Here is a 20418-nt window from a genome sequence, read left to right as displayed (position 1 = left end):
TTAGTTCTATTTTTTTTTTTTGTGTTTTGCTGCTGTTGTTGTTATTTTTGTTAAATAGCAGCCAGCTAAACCAACAGCAACAGAAGTGCGAGTAAAGTAGAGTAGAGTAGTTGTAGCAGTTGTAGGGAAAAAATCCCAACAAGAAGAACAAGATAACGGACGACGACAACTACGGAGTTGTGCTGTGCTGTTGTGCTGGCTATAGCTTGGATTGCTTTTCCATTATTATCATCATTTAATACAAAAGAGTGAGTGAGTGTATTGCGTGTTTTGATGTAGCACTTGGCGTGTTGTGTTGTGATATTAGTCTTTGTTAGGCGGTCTTTGTGTCAACAACGTGTTGCTCGGCATTCTTAAAAAAAAATTATTTAAAACAACTACAACAATAAATAGAAGAAAAAACTCCAGCAAAATTTTCAATCAAAAGGATATTTGTCAAAAAAAAGCTAATAAGAAAAAATTTTAAACTCAGTGTAAAATTAAATAAAAATTGTGTTTAGTTTTAATTAATTTTTTTCTTTTAATAATTATGCGTTTTTAGCAAAAGTTAAAAGAATTTAGAAAAAAAACAAATTAATTTTCTGAAATAAAAATTAAATTTGTGCAAAACCTTTTAAAAGCTTAAAGTTATATAAAGAAAATGCAACAAGTTTTTTTTTGGCTGAAAATAATTTTTAATATGAAAAATTAAAAAAAACTTTACTTGTATAATTTAAAAAAAGGATTAATTAAAAACAACAAATATTTCTGCCTGATGTAAAACAAAATAAATAAAAAACTTAACAAAGAAAAATTTTAATCGCTTATAATGCAATTTTAATTGACCTGTATAAATATAATGTGTATCAAGCATTTTTTTCTTCTGATAAAAAAATCATATTAAACGAGCAAATAATATAGTGAAAAATTTTATATGTAAACTTTTTGTGCAAAAATTGAAAAAAAAAAGTTTTAAATAATAAAAAAAAACCTTTATTTATATACAGAAAATTTAATATTAAAATTACCTTTAGAAAAAAATCCATATATATTTTTATAAATCATAAAAGAAAATTAAAACACACAAAAGAAGTGCAAACAAATAAATATAATAAAAATTGACAAAAAGTGTATAATTTATGCTGCAAGCAAAATTAACAAAAAAAAAATTAAATATTTTTAAACAAGTAAGTTTTTTTTTTTTGGCTGTGAATTACTATTAATACTTTAAATAAATACAAATTTTATTTTTGATAATTCTATGGCTATTGTTTTAAAATTAAATAATGTTGTGAGAATAATATGTAAAAAAGCATAATTGTGGTTTGTTAAATCCTGTACAACTTTTTTTTATATATTATACTTTTTTATGGTTATTAAATATGCATGTCGAAAGCTGTTTGTTGTTTTAGAGGGGCGACCAGGGGATAAGTTGCCAGCAAAAGCTGAAAAGTAATCAGTTGAAATGATCATTCTTTTAACACGGTGATGACATTAGACACAAATATTTATTGCGCCCGCTTACAAATCAGTATTTAAATAAGTACTTACATATAAGGAGTTTACAGTTCTTATGCCTTAAAAAAAACACACACAGAATTCTTATTATTCGTATGTTCGCTGTCCTATTTATAACACCACTGTTTAGTTATTTTATTATGCGTCTAATAATGGTTTCACACACAACTATGTTCGTTCGGTGTGAGCACAGATCAAGGGACTTACGAATTTGTTTATAAGATATTATTACAAAGAACTAGAAAGTAATACAAACGGTATGTAGTTGACATTGAGAAGTAAGTGATTATGTAAGTACAAGTTATTACGGAGTCTATGTTGGGTTTGAGATAAATTTTGATAATTTAATTATGGATTTAACGTTGGTCATTTTTAAGGCTTATAATTTATAAAAAAATTGCTTTATAAAATATACATGTAATAATTTCGAATTAAGTAGATAAATAACTTTATTAAATAATTTTTTTAAATTTTTTTTTTCATAAAATTTAATTTTTTTTTTTTTAACTTTAAAATAGAACATGAAGCAAAAAATTTTAATTCATAATATTTTATCAAAGATTTAGTTAGATAGTTGAAATAATAGAATAACAATAATAAGATAGAAGAAATACATCTAGGCCTCAGGAGGAAATCGAACAAACCACCTACGGTCTACTGGAGAAGAATTAGAAAACAAACGATTTTTTTTAATTTAAAAAAAATGACCCCAAATCCCAAAATATTTCAGTTCAAGTTTGCAGAGTTTAAAATTTGTCGTTTTTTTAGTAAAATTTAAAAACTAAATATTAACCCCTGTTATTAAAAAAAAAAAAATTATATAATTTTTTGATCGAATTTAAAAGATCATAGGAACATATGCTCTGGTATAAACGGGAGCATTACTTAAAAGAAAATATATTTTTAAGACTTTTAATTTTTTTCTTTTCCTTTGTGAAAATTGATATTGTTAAAAATACTTATTTATGACGATTTTTTTGAAATTAAGGATTTAAGGAATCCAATTGAAATGGTTTAATTTTAACTAAACTAAATAATAACTAAATAATTGATATTTATTTTTTAATAAGTTAAACAATTGTCCAATTAACACGCTTCTAATGTGATAAGTCGTAATTTTCTGATTGTGAATTTAGTTTTGTTTCGAAAAATTTGTATCTGAAATTTTTTTGTGACTCACACAATACAAGGAACCGATTGTAAATTGAATAAATAATTTAGAATCATAAGATTTTTATACTATCGATAGATAGTCGGCTAAAAATAGGTAAAAAATTCGCTGCTTTCTTTTTGCGAACACCTGTTGTTAGCCTTTGGATTTATGTATAAGTTTGATTAAGAATAGGTTCCTTTGAAATTTTAAGCACGATTATGACAAACTCAGTGCTTGTAAATCGAAATGGGATTCGAAAATATTTTTAACAAATAGACCTTTTATGCAATGTGAATTTTTTAATAAAAGAAAATGATAAAAATACCCTTTAAAATAATATTTTACTAATCTCAGTGTTATTTGAAATAATAACGGACCTATTACCCACCAATTTTACACATGTTCATCTTTAAGTTAACTAACGTTAACTGTGGATACCACAGTAGGTGAATACGAATTTTGTAGACATTTTTATCTTTTTAGATTTTAACAGCAAATTTTTGGGATATTATCGTTTCAATAATATATCAGATATCAAGTCAATAACTCTCACATATTAGCTATTTTTGCAATTTAAATTTTGAGGTCTACTAGAACATAATTTTGATTTTTTTAAACATGCTAAAAAGTACCATCAGTAAAAATATCAAAAAGTACCATCGGAAAAACGAAAAAGTACAAAGATTTCTTTCAATAAATTCTCATTTAATAAGGACCGTGTGTTCCGGTTAACCATTATAAAGAATCCATTTGAATAAGTAATAGAAAAGTACCAAATAGTTCCCACTTCCAGAATATTATTCAGTCAAGACCATGTATGTAAAAAATTAATGTTCCTAGATTGAATATTTTAGAAAATTAAAAAAGTACAATTATGAGATAAAAAGTACTAAAAAGTTGTCTCCAAATATTTAGAAAAATTTGATTATGTTCATTAGTTTAAAAGTTATAAAGGGCTGAAAAAGGTACCAAAATCACCTTTGTTACACATTTTTACCCCTTAAGAGTATAATATCAAAAAAGTACCCCTTTTTACCCGTAAATGTGTAAATTTCCAAAAATCCCTCCTTAGTGGATCTACATAACCAAAAACACATCTACTGTCATGATTCTAGGTTCAGCCGTTTGGGCTGTGCGATGATGAATCAGTCAGTCAGTAACGCTACTCTTTTATGTATATAGATTATAAATACAAAAACTTTTCGAAAGCATGTCTGACAGAATTATTAAAGATTTGGATCCTGTAAATTTCTGGGGTCTTCAGAAAAATTATTTTAACAGACAGACAGACATGCCTAAGTCGACTTTATGGGGTCGCAAAATTATATTGTGGAAATTAAAAACAAAAAGATACTTCTTACGAAGGTGAAGGGTATAATCAATAATAATTTGAAAACTTCATAAACAACTAATTTACTCAATACGTTTTGTATGAGAGTATAGGTCAAATGTGGCCCGATCATCATATTATAAATACATGATTATAAATATATCAATTATAAGCGTTTAAGTCATTTTCTACTGGGGTGTTTATATGTATGAGAACTAAGGTTGAATGACGACCAATCATTGTAGAAACCGTCAATGTTATGGTGATTTTTTTTATGATATAATAGTCAAAATTGGAAGGTATGGTCCGGATTCAATAAGCTCTGAACTTAGATTAATAAAAAATTTCAGGTCCAAAAATCATCAAAAGATATTAAGAATTTCGCAAAATGTTTTTATAGACTGTCAGCTGGGCAGACAGACGTACACATCTTAATCGACTTGGAAATGAAATAATGAGTCGTTAAAGGTCCAAACACATAACACCACCTACACTGCAATGTAGTAGGGTATATATATATTTATAACAATATAGCTAAATTGTGTTAAATTCATTGTATTTTGCATTATTTATTAAAAAACGTATTTTTTAACATTTTGGATTTTTATGGCTTGTTTGGAAATTTTGTTCATATCTCAATTATTTCTAGCGTGTCATAAATAAAGGATCTGAAGGATTTATTGAATATTTGAACGCGGAGAATAATTGAAATATTAAGAAAATTAATTTTTATAAACAGACAGATAGAAGGACGGACATATAAACAAGAGGATTTAAAAACGACAACTACAGTACAGTTCTAAAGAAAAAAGAGTGACTAGAAATTTATATACACACTTTTTTTTTTAAAAAAATCATTTAAATATTTATAATTTTTAATTTTAATAAATTTATAAGTTTCTTTAAATAAAAGTAATTTGATTATTAAAAATTATTTGATATAAATTTTTTATTAAAAAAAAACTGTTGTTTCCAATTTAACTCAATTTTATTTCCATTAAAAGTTTGATTAACTTTTCGTTTTAAAATATTCATTAACAATGTATTAAAATTCTTGGAGTGTTATTTTAAATAATTTCTTAAACAAAGCGATAAATATATTTTAAAAATGTGCAAATGATTCCTGTTAAAATGATTTATAACAAAAAAGTTTTTAAAATCGTTTTTCATGGTAAAGTGATTAAAAATATTTTGCTTGATTGTTGGTTTCTTAGAAATTATTATCATTATAAATATATTTTATATAATTATTTTTAAATCAAAAAAAAAAAAAGTTAATTCTTATTTCAAGGAATAGTTAGTTAATATGTTTTGTAAAGTAAATAATTGAAATTTATATTTTGTAAATTATTTATCCTATTATTTGTAATAAATTTAAGGCCTTTTTACGCAAGTTGAACACAAAACTAAAAATTAAATATTTGCAAATCATATTGATCTAAGTTTTGTAAATTTTCTTATAAAAATCACAAACATTTATTAAAAATTCCTGCATTAAAAAGAAGAAGAAAATACTCATTTTATAGTTACAGCTCCTAAAAATTTGTTTATTAAACAAATTCCCAGAAACAAATAAAGACATATAAAAATAATATAGTTTTACACATTTATTTATTCTAAAAAGATTTTGCATTTTTAATTTCATAAAACCAAAACCAGAAACTTATAAAAATTTTAAAAAAAAGTCATAGTTTCCTTTACAAATAAACTAAATAAAATTTAATTTGCTGAAGATTACAAAACATCCTTTATTTTTATTATTGTGTAAAATAAGAAAAAAAAACATGAAGAGTATATAAATGGATTCTAAAAACAAATAAAATAGTCTAGAAATAAAAATAAAGGTAATAGACTTAATTCTGCCTTTATTATGGTTTTTAGGTATTTAAATGTTCATAAAATTCAAGCTAAATTAATGGTATTAAAAGCAAGGCAATAACAAAATCTAATCCTATAAAATAAATTTTATGAAAATGTAAATAACTGTAAATAAAAGTATTTTCAATGTAAGCATATTTATTTTTGGACAATTTGTGAACAATTTTTTATGGGGATTATTTTAAATGATTGATTGATTTTATAAAAAGTTTTAGTTTAGAATTAAAAAAAAACAAGTATAAAGTAAACGAATGACTAGACTTCCAAGTCATTTTTAAAGGGGACTTTTTATGGGGGCTAGGGTCAAATAAGGCCCAAACATTATGTAAATTGGCACTATCATTAAGACTTTTATACGAATAAGTTTTTTGTTGATCTACTACAGCAATTAATATAATTATGAGTTAAAAACTTCAATTCGGGGCTACGGAATTGTGGAAGATAGGTGCAATTATAAGCCGATTTTAACAAATTTTCAATAGGCTTAAGTCAAAAAGAGAGTACATGCTACATTGCATTAAATTATCTTGGAAATTGCCACTTAGAGCTTTCCCAAAACTTTACATGGTCATACAGATAGGCAGACAGACATACATACATACATACATACATACATACATACATACATACATACATACATACATACATACATACATACATACATACATACATACATACATACATACATACATACATACATACAGGCAGACAGACAGACAGACAGACAGACAGGCATACAGACAGACATACGGATAAAAAGACAGACGGACATAGCTACATCGACTCAGAAAGTAATTCAGATTCGATAAGAATAATATAGGGAGGGTAAAGGACCAATATTTTTGGATAATATTAAGCAAATGATTAAGTCCACTTTTTGGTTTCATTAAAAAACTTATTAGGGATAGTTGTCAAATAAAAGTATAAAGATTCTAATAATGATCATTCAACATAAGGGCGCATATGCCAACACTAAATAACTTAAAATCTGAAAAATCGATTTTATAAAATTATCAAATTTCGCTTTCGTTTATTTAAACTAATTAAAAATTTCAAAAGAATCAAAAGTTTCAACAAGGAATATTTTACCGAAAATTTTAACGTGGAGTCTTTTAAAAAAATAAATTAATCAGAAAAAAATAATAAAATAAGAAGTTTCATCGGAAATAAAAATGTTTAACTTTAAAATTCATAACATAATCTTCAAAAAATATATTTTTCGTTTATTTCTGGAACTAAACACAAATATACTTCTTTCCTTAATTCTGTTCATTTTCTTTCTAAAATGATTTTTATACCCTACACCACTATAGTGGGGAGGGTATTATACGTTTGTGCTGATGTTTGTAACATACAAAAATATTGGTCCAATACCCACCTTAAAGTATACCGATCGATTCAGAATCATTTTCTGAGTCTATTAAGACATGTACGTCCGTCTGTCCGTCTGTCCGGCTGACTGTCCATGTAAACCTTGTGCGCAAGGTACAGGCCGCAATTTTCAAGATAATTTGATGAAATTTGGACCAAGCATGTTTTTTGGTACAGGGACAAAGCCTATTGAAAATGGTTGAAATCGGTCCATTATTTCACCTAGCCCCCATACAACCGTACCTCCCGATTTGAACTTTTTATGCCATAATTACGTCAAATATTATATTATCTCTCTAAAAATTGACATAAATAAGTTTTACATAAGTATTTATGACACTGCAGATTTTCGTAAGGATCGGCCCTTATTTGACCCTAGCCCCCATACAAACACCCCTTCAAAAAATGTCTTAAACGTCTAAAATTGACTTGTAACCATTTGTATCGTAATGAAACTCAACAAAAATAACTGTTATTTAAAAATATATCCTTTTCACAAATTTACCGAGGATCGGCCCAATTTGACCTATATAAAGCCTCATTTAGAAATTTTAGTTTTTTTTTATCAATAAATTGCTTAAATATTTTGGAAAAATATTCAACATAAAAGTTTCTTTATACAAAGTAAAAATTTTAAAAATATACTCATGGTGTAGGGTATTATCGGCCATGCCCGACTATACTTTCCTACTTGTTTTTGTATATTTTCAAACTTTTCTTACTGATACTCATTACATTTGATAACTTATTTACATAAATTCAATTAATGAAAACAAATACTTAACTAAGCATTAATAAAGGTAGAATAAAAACTTTTCATTAGAGAGACAATATTTTTAGTACAATTTTAAATATCACACCTTCCCTCTTAAAAATTTAAAACATAAATTTTTCTTTCCCTTTTAACCTCAAACAATAAAATTTACTTTGTTGTAATATAAAACGACTTGTAAGTTAAACTTTAAGTATTTTAAAATAAAAACACTCTTACAACACTTATAATATACATGCAACATATTGTTGCACATAAACAAATATTTGTTAAACACAAAGACCAATAAACAATTTGCACAAAAACTCAAGTTCAGTTCGGCAAATAAAACACAGACAGACGGACACAAAGACAGACAGATAGACACAAAAAAACAAGTTGTAAACAGAAAAAGAGGTGAACGTCAATTGATTGTAATTTGATAACTTGTTTAAAATAAATAAGTAAATACACACAAAATAAATACTACTTTTCTGGTTCGGAACTGTTTAGAAAGTTGTGTATATTTCTATGTGAATGAATAAATAAATACCAGAATTGTGTAGTACCAGTAACTAATTTAGTTAAATATTTAAATAATTGGCTACAATGTCTACTTGTTTATATGTGTATTTGTATAATGGTTAAAATTAGACATGGGAAGATCAGGACAATAGGTACTTAATAGAATAGGAGAGTCGGATAGTAAGGACTTAATTGATGTTAAGAATAAATGTTTACAATTATAATTAGCATATATAGTATTATATTATAATATAGTTTTAATTTATAATAAAAGAAAAACATATTATCATAACTTTGGAGAATAAGCGATATTTTATCGGAATTAATGAGTTAAGTTCTAGTTCAGAGCTAGTTTAGTTCTTGTTCAGTTCGGGTTCAGTTCTAGTTCAGTTCTAGTTCAGTTCTAGATCAGTTCTAGTTCAGTTCTAGTTCAGTTCTAGTTCAGTTCTAGTTCAGTTCTAGTTCAGTTCTAGTTCAGTTCTAGTTCAGTTCTAGTTCAGTTCTAGTTCAGTTCTAGTTCAGTTCTAGTTCAGTTCTAGTTCAGTTCTAGTTCAGTTCTAGTTCAGTTCTAGTTCAGTTCTAGTTCTAGTTCAGTTCTAGTTCAGTTCTAGTTCATTTCTAGTTCAGTTTTTGTTCAGTTCTAGTCCATTGCTAATTCAGTACTATTTCCATATTAAATTAGAAATGGTAAGAGTCTATCTAAAGATTCTTGATAGCGTAATTGCCACCGTAATTTATACTTTTATACCTGCTCCAGAGTAGAGTAAATTATAGAACTTGACTAGTGTACTCTACAGCAGCGTCTACTCCGTGTTCGCAGTATTCTCTTAAGAGGAATTTCCTTAATGTCCTCTAATTATCCTAAATACAAAAATTGATTATAAGTCTAAGATAATTTTCCAACTTTCTTTTGTGCGTAAAATCTAATTTGCCAATTACGAAATGTAGTCATTGTTTGAAACATGTTTTCCAGTTTGTTTATTTTTTTTTTTTTGCAAATAAATATTTAGCGTTAATATTTATGAGCTTTTAATTTGTGCTGATTTATTAAGTAAAATATGGGCATAATTTATGTTGTTTGTTAAGCTATGGTTGTTGTTAACGTTGTTTTACACTAATTACATTTCATAAAAATGCCTAAAAAAGACCGGTAATATTTTGCTAATTACTGCCGGTTTGAAGTAATTTTTTGTGTTTCCATGATTTTGTTTTTATTTAATTTTATCTGGCACATGTTAAAGGCAACAATATTAAATTCAATTATATATTTATCTTAATCTCATGGTGATTATAATTATAATAAGGATGGTTGCCGATGATTATGATGATAATTATATTGTCGCGGATGATGATGATGATGATGTGTAATTAACACAAATGCGCATTATTTTTTATTAATAAGAGTACAACAGCTAAATAAATGTAGACTGTAGGGAGTAGGGTGAAGGAGTAGTTGTATGTTTTAATTACAATATAAAATAAAAAAAAAAACATCTAAATAATAAAATTAAATTTGGTTGTTTAGTTCATTTATAATTTCTTTTTTTTCAAATATGTATTTACATTTAAATAATTTATATATTTAAAAACTTTATTTATAATTTATAAATTTTACAGGATTGTATGTAATTAAATTTTACGTTTTATTTAATTTTATTTCGTATGAAACTAACAAATGTAAAATTTTTAAGTATTTCAAATATTATTTAAATTTAAATAATTTATAATGTAAAAATTTAACACTCATTAGGGAAATACTAATAATCAGTGGATCAGACTCTTGTAATTAGAAATAATTTTTAAAATGGTGGTATTTAAGAAAAAAAAATTAACATAAAATTAAATAAATATTAATCAAACAAACATTTTATAAATATGATTTAAAAAAAGTGTTATTTTTAAGTGTGGAAAAATAAAATATGCTAAAGTTTATTAACATAAAATGTTTAATTTAAATAATTGAAAATGTTGTTTTTTATGAATTTTTTGTTTAGTTGGATTTTTATTAAAAAAAAAAACAACAACAAAGAGCTTTTTATATATATTTTTCAATTAAACGATAATAATGCAAATTTAATAAATAAAAATGTTTGATTTTTTGAAAAGTAGCTTTTTGCATAATTGGTTAATTATTGAAATCATCGTCACCAATGAAATGGAAGGAATATTTAATTTGTTATTTATTATGCGTAGAGTAATAAAAATAATTATAGTACGTGAAAAAAAATTCACAGTCGAGTCAAGAGTACACTAGTGTACTTCGCTATAGAGTACTCCTGCTTAATTTACTGTAGAGTACCATACCGCACTCCACCCTGGAGTAAACTAACATACTTTGGTCACAATAAGTGCACTTGTTTAGCTTCTATTGAAGTGATGTTTAATGACTTCCAGAGAAGCATTAGTTAAAAACTGAAAATATATAATTTGGAATAACAATTCTCTTCTTGAATTTTACTGTAGAGTACACTTACGTACTCCATATATTGTAATCTACTCTTAGATTAATCTTTTTATATTAATAAATAAAATATTGTGATTAAATACAGATTACAAACTCGTTCTCTAATCTAAAGCGCTCTTTATAATAATAGGTAAAAGTATAAAGGGGATAACAATAGGAAAGGAAGAAAGAAAATGTGAGAAAATTTTGATGAGATCAAACAAGACTAATTGCCATAGAGTAAAAAGGCTTATCCGCAAGATTACTTCCTGATTAGTGTAAAATACCGAAGATCATAGCCATTCCAACAAATTAATGAACGCCAATAATCGACATCTTGGATAGATTGCCAAAGTAGGCCGATTCAAGCGTCTGAATTCAATGCTCTGCAAGGCAGGACAATTACAGAAAAGATGAGATATGTATAGTCTCCTCTTCATCCTTATTTTAGCAACACCTATAGTAATCATTGAACGGAAAGCGACTGGTATGGTTTCCAAATAAACAGAGACCAGTAACAATCGATACTAGCTTACCTAGTTATTTCCTAGGTAAGCAAGGAGATAATTAGATCTGCATGGATCTATATGTGGCCAGAGCGCTCTACCTATAGAGCAAGTGTGTTACGAGCAATAGAGAAGCAGTTTTTAATAATCTGTCAAACGCTACTCTGGAAAGCGTAGTCCTGCTTAATCCCTATAGCTTAGTATGAGATTTGGATGCCCTACTCTAGAGTGGATTGAATATATGTGCCTATACCCTACTCTAGAGTTGACTGAATCTACATATGTGACTAAAATATGATTTTAACGTAAATTTTTGATTTTCGTGTTTAAAGTAGGCGTGCTTTAGGAGAACGATCAGAAGATGTTGTTTCTAAGAATCACTTTCTGAGTGGATTAAGCTATGTCCGTCCGTCCATGTAAACCTTGTAATCAAACAACAGGTCGCAATTTTGAAGATTCAATTAAACTTGGTACATGATCTTCTTCTGTTCCAGGGACAAAGCCTAGAAAAAATGATGAAGATCGGTCCATTATTTCACTAAACCCCTATACAACTGAGCCACCGAATAGGGCTTGTAAACCTTGTAATCAAACTAGAGGTTAATTATGTCCGAATATAATTTCTTAATTGTTCTTTGAAATATATTACCGCGAAGGATACAACCGAATATAACACTCTTACTTATTTTAAAATTAATTTCACTTCTAATAGTTCCAACCAAAATCTGTCAAACTTTCTCACACTAAAGCTTAACTTCTGCTTTTTTTTACCACAATCTTTCATCACTTAGTAAGTTATTAATTTAATTTTAAACTAAAAACATGAAAGTAAACTGCAACAAATTTTCTGTTGTTGTAACAAAATATGTCAATAACAAGTGATGCAAATATTCTTTAAGAAAAAAAGGAGAATTTTAATTAATACTCAGCTTCAGGCTTTCTATACACTAAACCTACTAGCATACTAAATTTACACTTAGAGAAATATAGAAGAAAATTAAAAGAATTTTACAAACAAATTTTATAAAAAAAAATTTGTAAAAATTTAAGTCTTTTTGTAGGCAAAATTCTAGTTGTAGTCAAATTAAAGTTGTATGTTTAATAATATTTTACTTTAGTCAATAAAAGCACTCTTTTTCTTTTTCGATATATGTGAGTGTATGCAAACAGAATTTTCGAAAATTCACTAAACTTTACAATAATATAAAAGAAAATTTGCATAGTTTGTTATTAGTATTTTTTTTTTCTCTGGGAGAAGAAAATTTACCTTTTATTGCTTATGGAAAGAATAAAAAATACTATCTAGAAAAGCCAAGCCATCACTTTCATAGGAAAAGAAAAGGTGAAGGTGGCACATTGACTACAATAAACAACAAAAAAACTGGAATTTCTTTTCTACGAAAATATTAAAGTATTTCGAAAATATTTGTGTCAAAAGAAACGTAGAAAATACACAAAAATGTGTTATAACACATTTAGACATACTTACTAAGGACATGAAAAGAAAATATATAAAAATGAGATAGGTTTAGGTAAATTAAAATGAGCTGCTATTTTAAGGAGTTAAGGAAAATAATCTACAAATTTTAAGGACTTTAAGTGGAATGTATAAGCTAAATAGTTATTAATCCATTACAACATAACTTGTATAGTCTTAATAAAATCTAGGAACTGTTACCTATTCTTTAACTGTTTCACATATACCTCCTTTTTTGCATCATGTCATTCCAAAGATAGTCCTTCTATATACATATTCACTTACTCTCACTTCAAACCCATAATTTGACATCTACTCGTTAGTAAACAGATTCCCCAGGTAGTTATTGTTGTAGTTTTTTCCTTTCCGAAAATAAAATGAAAGTACTAGTATATAAAAATATGAAATATTTTCATGTTAACAAATACCGAATTTTCTTATACGACAAGTTTGTAGCAAAAGAAAAATGAAATTCCTTTTTGGGTGAAAACTGTAGTAGAGAAACGACAAATATGTATAGAAGATATCAATATTTTCTCTGTTTTTTGTTGTTTTTCTTTCCAACTGCTGTGTGTGTTGCAAGTAAACAAGTTGGAAAAAGTTACTAGTCTGCATCAAAAGACAGGTAGAGTAGAAAAAGATTTTCTACAGTTTGTAAGCAAAAAAAAAAAACAAAATGTTTAACTAAACCTTAAAGTGAATTGAGTAAAAACATACGAAAACTTATCTTAAAAATAACAGATGCTTTATTTTTAGTAAGAGAATTTTTTTCTATATGAAAAAATAGAAATATTCATACAATAAAAACAACTATAGCTAGTAAATTATCAGGAGTATGAAGACTATTTTTTTTTTGGAAAATTATTTATGAAAGGATTGTAGGTGTGTTGTGTATTTTTTGAAGAAAAAGAGTTAAAGTTTTGTGATTGATTAAGAACGACTAGAAAGTGTGTGCTACTTAAGAGTTTAAAGATTAAATGCATGACAAATATTAATAGTGACAAGCAACGGAAAAGGAAGTTTCAGTAACGCAGCTAAAATAAATTCTATATGGACTTTATATAGATTCGTAATTGGACATATTTTTCTTATATTTCTTTACATAACCAATTATAGAAAATATATATACGATTTTTCTGATATGAACATACTTGGATACATATAGTACATATCCATAGATGATTTATATACATACAATAATCATTAGCTACTGACACATCTATTGATTAGGATATTGGTTTGTATCTGACTCTACTATTGATTATTTTGTTTACTAAAAACTAGTTCACTAGTGTATTGTTGAGTTCATTACATAGTTTATTTTCTAGTCTGATGTTATTTCTCTCTTGGACCAGTATTTAGGGCATATACCGGCGGATAGAGATGCAGATAAAAAAAAATCACCACTACACACACACTATTATCATTTTTTCATTGAAATTGCACTGAAAAAAAAATTCGGTTATTTTTAATTTTGAGGATTAAATTGCATTACTGTAAAATGCGAATATTTATAAACAATGTGTAATCAATGTACTTAAAATGTACAAAAAAAGTATGAAACAAGATTAACTTATTTACTTTCATTGTTATGCATTCTAGAAAATTATTTAGAGTGTACGTTGTTTTTGTAAATTATGCTCTTACTTTTGCAAGTTGTTTTTGTTTTTTCAAGTTGTGTTTGCAATTTCTTTAACAAAGCGACATCAACCTGCTTTGTTGAATGCTGTCAAGCAACTAAATAAAATATTTGTATTTTTTATGCTCTTGTTTAGAGGTTCGTATGCGATCGTGTTGTGTACATGTAATTTGTCGAAAATCTTCGTTGTCAGAACAACGTCTGATTTAGGGAATCATCCCTACTTTTGAAATGAATTGTGTTCGAACTAGGAAAATAGGATATGGGATTGAGGATAGTATCGTTTTTGTGGACATTTGATATAAAACTTTTCACAACGAAAATGGTTGGCATACTACTGCAAAAATAAACTTTGTTCCACATACGAACATTGTAGCGGGAGAATGATTTTTCTCTGGACCAGATATGAGAGTTTTCTTCCATTTTCATATTTAACTCCATCTAAACTCTTTTGTAAACCCTTTATTCATAAACAACATTATATAACAGGTTCATAAAATAAAATTTCCACATGAAATTTATAAATCGTTTATAAAACTATCGTTTATGAATAAGCGGGTTAGTAAGGATATTAGATGGAGTGAAATATGAATGCTTCTTTCGATATTTGTATTTTCATAACCAGAATATCAATAGTTTCATATTCCTTATATATACACCACCCATAAATATAGATGGAAAAGAACATTGTGTCTTGTGGAAGTTAAAATTGACCCATTCATAAATTGTTGTGAGGTCGTGATTGAGCGATTCATTTATATCCGGACTTATTGCTTCAATACGTATTCTATTAACATTAACTAGTCAATAGATTATTTAAAATACTAGAAAAGTAGTCAATAAACTAGTTAATAGTCGTATTTTAAAAGCTTGATGGTGGCTTTTAATAATAAGATGGGAAGTATATAGATTTTTTCATTCCTTTTGTGACAAATCGAAATATTGATCATAGTCTTACAGAAGTATATATATTATAGGTCCTATTAAATTTTAAGGAGATCTAGCCATGTCTGTCCGTCCGTCTGTCTGTCTGTCTCTCCATATGTCTGTCTGTTAAAAGCTTTATCGTGCTTTCAAACGAAAAGAAATATTCTTTATAGGTAAGGTTTGTTTGGTATTTAAAATGGGTAATATGAGGTCACGTTTTGTATAACCTCCATACAAGTGGCGCTCCGAAAAACAGCTTTAAATTCGACAGAAATAAGTTTTATATGAGCCAAATTTACTCTACCACATTTTATGGGGATCGGTCCCTAATTGACCCTACCCCTCAAGTAGGGCCCCCTCCAAAAAATGGCTCCTATAACATACCCCACAGAAAAGGACTTCAACACTAACTACTGGCTCCAAAATACGAATATAGCACTGAAATTCCACACAAGTAAGTTTTTTAAGAGCAAAAACCTTTCAAGCGAGAGACAAGGTTCCATTATTGATCCTACCATTATATAAGGTCCCCCTTCTGAAATCCGTCAAGCTTCTTTTAAGGCTTGGCGTATACGAAAGAGAAAGTTCTGCATGGATCAAAATCAATAAAATAAACCGTTCATCATCATGTTAAACCAAGAACTAGTCAAGCCTCTTCTAAAGAGTAAGGTATCCGAGAGAGAACGTTCTGCATGGATCGAAACAAGTTATACTAGGGCAGGGCAGATTCTTTACAATAACCAAACACATCTTTCTAAATAGTTTTTACAGGTCTACATGTATATTATGAACATAAGTATTTGCGGCTAATGCTGTCTTTAAATAAAGCTTCACTGAAAAAAATTCGTGCCTAATATATACGAAAAATATCGTACATTGTACGAATCTTTCGTTGTTTCGCATCACGAAATTCTTTCGTAATATATACGAAATTTTACGAAATATTTTAGTATAATGTAAAATAATCTTAAGAAAATACATTTACATAAATTTAAAAAAAGTAAATTTTGAATAAATACGATAAAATTTACGAAATATTAATTTATAGAAACATTTATTCTCCACACAAATTTTTCCTTTTATTATAAAAAATTCATGAATTATATTATACTTTTTCCTAAATTTTATAAAAAGGTTGCAGTTTTATTTAATGATTAATATTATATTAATATTACGGAAGGTTTTCGTACTTTCGTAAAAATAGAAAAGGGTTTTATAGCATAATAATTAGTAATATATACGAAATTTTTGTAAATATTACGAAAAAAGTAGTTACGAAATTTTTTTTCTTAAAATTAAGGATGGATTATTCTTAGTGTAGGCATTCGGTAATACTGCAGTGAATTGTATGAATAATCGATTTGACTGCTTGATCGGGCTTCGAATATAATATCTTACGTTTTGAGTTATTACAATTTTTTTATCGCAAACATGCGTTTCTTTTATAGTGTTCAGGTATTATTTCGGTTTGGCAAAAATAGCTTTTCAAAATCATTTCACTTCAAACATTGCTCCCTGAGTGGCTGTCAAAAATATTCATAGAGTAAGACATTTAGTTATTGGTTTTCAAACTCTTTTTGACAATAACATGGAGAAATTTCAATTGTAACATAAAAACATTTAAATATTTATAATTTAAATTAATTTAAAATATTTATCCAAAAAAAAAACTGTATTAACAATAAATACATTTTCCTTATTTTCAGAAATCCTCTACTCATAACTTATATACTACCAAATGTTCATAGGACTACAATATTTTGTTTAAAAAAAACTTGGATCTGAAAAAAACTGATAAAATGTAAGTATATGTATAACTTATTTTTATAAAATTTGGGTGTTATAAAAAATTAGTACTATAACTACAATATTCAACACCAAAAGCTTTAATTTGGGAACATAATAGGTTCCCAAATTAAAGAAAACCTTAAATATTTAAATTTAAAATAAAATTTAAAAGCTAATTTCAAAACTCATTAAAAATTATTATTATTAGCTCGCGTTTTTTTATCAATTATATTTGTTTTCCTTTTATTTTCCCTTTCCTACGCTTTTTATCCCTTTTTGTATTGTTACTGTTACCATGATGACAAGTTTAAAATGCTACATCTTCCGTATTGTACTTGTGTTCTATATATAGTAAATAATATTATAACAAAATATTATGTAGGTTGATGGTTTATATAATGAATAAAAAAAAAACTGGGTTATTTTAAGGTAAATAATAAAAAAACGTTAAAATATAAATAAAACAACACATTTTTTTACTTTTTCTCTTTACTTTTTACACCATTTTCTGCAGAACAACAATTCTGTTTTCTCGTTTCAAAACAAAAAAAGAGTGATAATAACACGATATACAAAAAAAAAAAAGAATAATGTTAAGTAAAGTTCCAAAAATAGTAGTAACCCCAGTCAGTTACCATTATAAATTCAAACAGTGTGTCAACAAGATGTCACACTGTTATTTTTCATCATCATCATCAGGATTTTTTGTTTAACTTTTTGTTTTTTTGATTTATGACAACGATGATGATGTTTGTCAAAAAAATTGTTGCTTAAAGCTATTGCTTATGTAGATTTTATAAATATATTTTTTTCTAAGGTAATGTTTAGCTATTTATAATAAAATGTTAACTTTATCATTAAAACTGATGCTAAAGAAATTCTATATGAATTAATTATTAATGAGAAAAATATATTTAAAATTCTTTGTATTTTTCTTAGGGGTAAAAGTTTTTCTTAAGAATTTTCTGGACTTTTTAAGAAAGTTGTGTTTTATATTTACTATGTTTATGTAAACTTTATAGAATTCTCTATTAAGTCATAATTTGTGAAGGAAATTTTTGTCATAAATTTTGTGTGAAACTAATACCTATCTATCATCAGCTCGTTGATGTTTATTGTAATATTTAATAATTATTGGATTTTTAGTGAAAAAATAAGTTTTCACTAAAAAACTGAGTTTTAACTATAAAACTGAGTTTTCACTAATAAACTGAGTTTTTAACTATAAAACTGAGTTTTAAATAAAAAAACTGAAATTTCTGTGGAGACTTTGTATGGGGGATACTGTTGTATGGCAGCTATACGAAATAATTGACCGATTTTAACCATTTTCAACAGTATAAAAGGAGATCAACGATATCTAGTAAACCTGACCATATTCTCAATTAGCACAGCTTAGGGTTATCTATAGATACGTGGATTCCAGTTTGTGGATTAAAAAATGTATTGAGCTTTAACATTAATGCTTTAATTAATCACCACCATTATGCAGGTCGTTGTCGATACTAAATCAACGTGGACACCAATTTGGATTTGTCATAAAATTTGCTGTCGACAGAAAAGAAGTTGCATCGACTCAACTTGGTTTTAACTCATACCAAAACAGATTTCTGGACTTAAATAAGGAAATATCGAAAATTACTGATACTCAGTTACTTTTACTGTCGACGTCGACTTGGTGTTGACAACGACTTTCATAATAGGGGGATTGTCTTTAATGTGAATCGTACCCACAATCTCCGGATCCTGATTCGTACAAAAGAATATCACATTGACAGAAGGACAGACGGACAGTCAGATAAGCAAAAGGAGTTATGTTTTTAGATGAATGCTGAATTTATATATTTTAAGTTGAGTGTAGAATGTCATGTATAACATTTTTTAGAAATATATTTACAATTAATACGGATGGACAGACAGAGAGATCGATAATTTCAAGCTTTATAAACATCAACGTCTCTATTAGGATTATGATTTTTTGCAATTTTTGCAAATATTAAAAATACCATAACTGGAGCTTGTGAACAGATGTTAAGGAATATGATATTGTTTTGCGATCGTGAAGAAGTTGCCTCACCAAAGGCGTTGAAGTTTTTTATAAATTTTACTTTTTCTAAAAAATATTATTGTCAACATTTTTGCATTTGTATTAAATTGTCTTAAAAGAAACATTGTTCTTTAAATCTTTGTTATGGAAATTTTAACAAATCTCTTCAATATTGCCTTAGAAAATAGTATTCTTTTATATGAAAATTATTAAAATATTTTCTGAAAAAATTACAAACTAAAGCATTTTAGAAATTGCTTTAGGTGCGTGAAGTTTTTTGACCGAATTGACTTAAAAAACAGCCTTATATTATCAGGACAGTATTGGCTATAAGGCGATGCTATGGAAAGTCCAAAGAAAGTCATAACCTTAATGTCCATTTAAGTGGGCTGGGGTTGAAAAATTGTATATTAGTTTTCAATAAATTACTCAAGAACTTCAAGACAGTTTCAGACAATATTTGTTGAAAAGCTATATTTTCTTGAAATATTTGTTGAAAAGCTATTCTTCTAATTTCCGAATTATATACTTTAACCTCTAATAGAGTTCTACAAAAAGATATATCGTAATAAAACATAAACTTTCAAAGATAGATTTAAAAAAAAAGGAAACTTTGTGTAGCAAAAAGAGTCGTCATAATAATATTAAAATTTTGCTTTCTTTTATAGTATCCAATTTAGACTTGCTATTTATCTTTCACCGAATAGTTACTAAGAAAAGGTTACGTGTCAGCTTTTTGTGCTCAGAAGTTACTGTTTGTCAAGAACATCTGTTTATAAAGTACTTACTAATCTCATTATATGTAAGTCATTATAAAAATGCTTATATGCCATATAGACGGTAAGAAGTGATTGAAAAGTAAGTGGCACTATAATCAAATCCGAAGAAATACCCCAATTCCACTATCGGTCCTATTGTGCTCTCCTTTACCAGTGTCTCAGATAGAAAGCAAATCCGCGACCTCTGTTCTACCAGATTAAAACACAAACTATGCTAATTAACTAACACGAGTATTGTCACCGTTAGGTTATAAACTTAAATGCCTAACAATATTATCAAAAGGTCATAAACATGTCTGAAGGCCTT

General features: G+C 27.0%; 1 protein-coding gene across 1 annotated transcript in view; it reads left to right on the top strand.

Moving 5' to 3' along the window:
- Positions 1–1003: 1003 nt before the first annotated feature.
- LOC111680394 (connectin) overlaps positions 1004–20418 on the top strand; it is a 91633-nt gene continuing 72218 nt past the window's right edge. Inside the window, exons 1-2 of the mRNA XM_046952131.1 lie at positions 1004–1166; positions 17204–17298. The gene's annotated coding sequence lies outside the window, so the exon portion shown is untranslated. The remainder of the gene's footprint in view (positions 1167–17203; positions 17299–20418) is intronic.

Source organism: Lucilia cuprina, chromosome 5, assembly GCF_022045245.1.
Source record: "Lucilia cuprina isolate Lc7/37 chromosome 5, ASM2204524v1, whole genome shotgun sequence".
NCBI classification, from domain to species: domain Eukaryota; kingdom Metazoa; phylum Arthropoda; class Insecta; order Diptera; family Calliphoridae; genus Lucilia; species Lucilia cuprina.
Note: the sequence above shows the minus strand (reverse complement) of the source record. Positions and strands in the feature narration are given on the sequence as shown.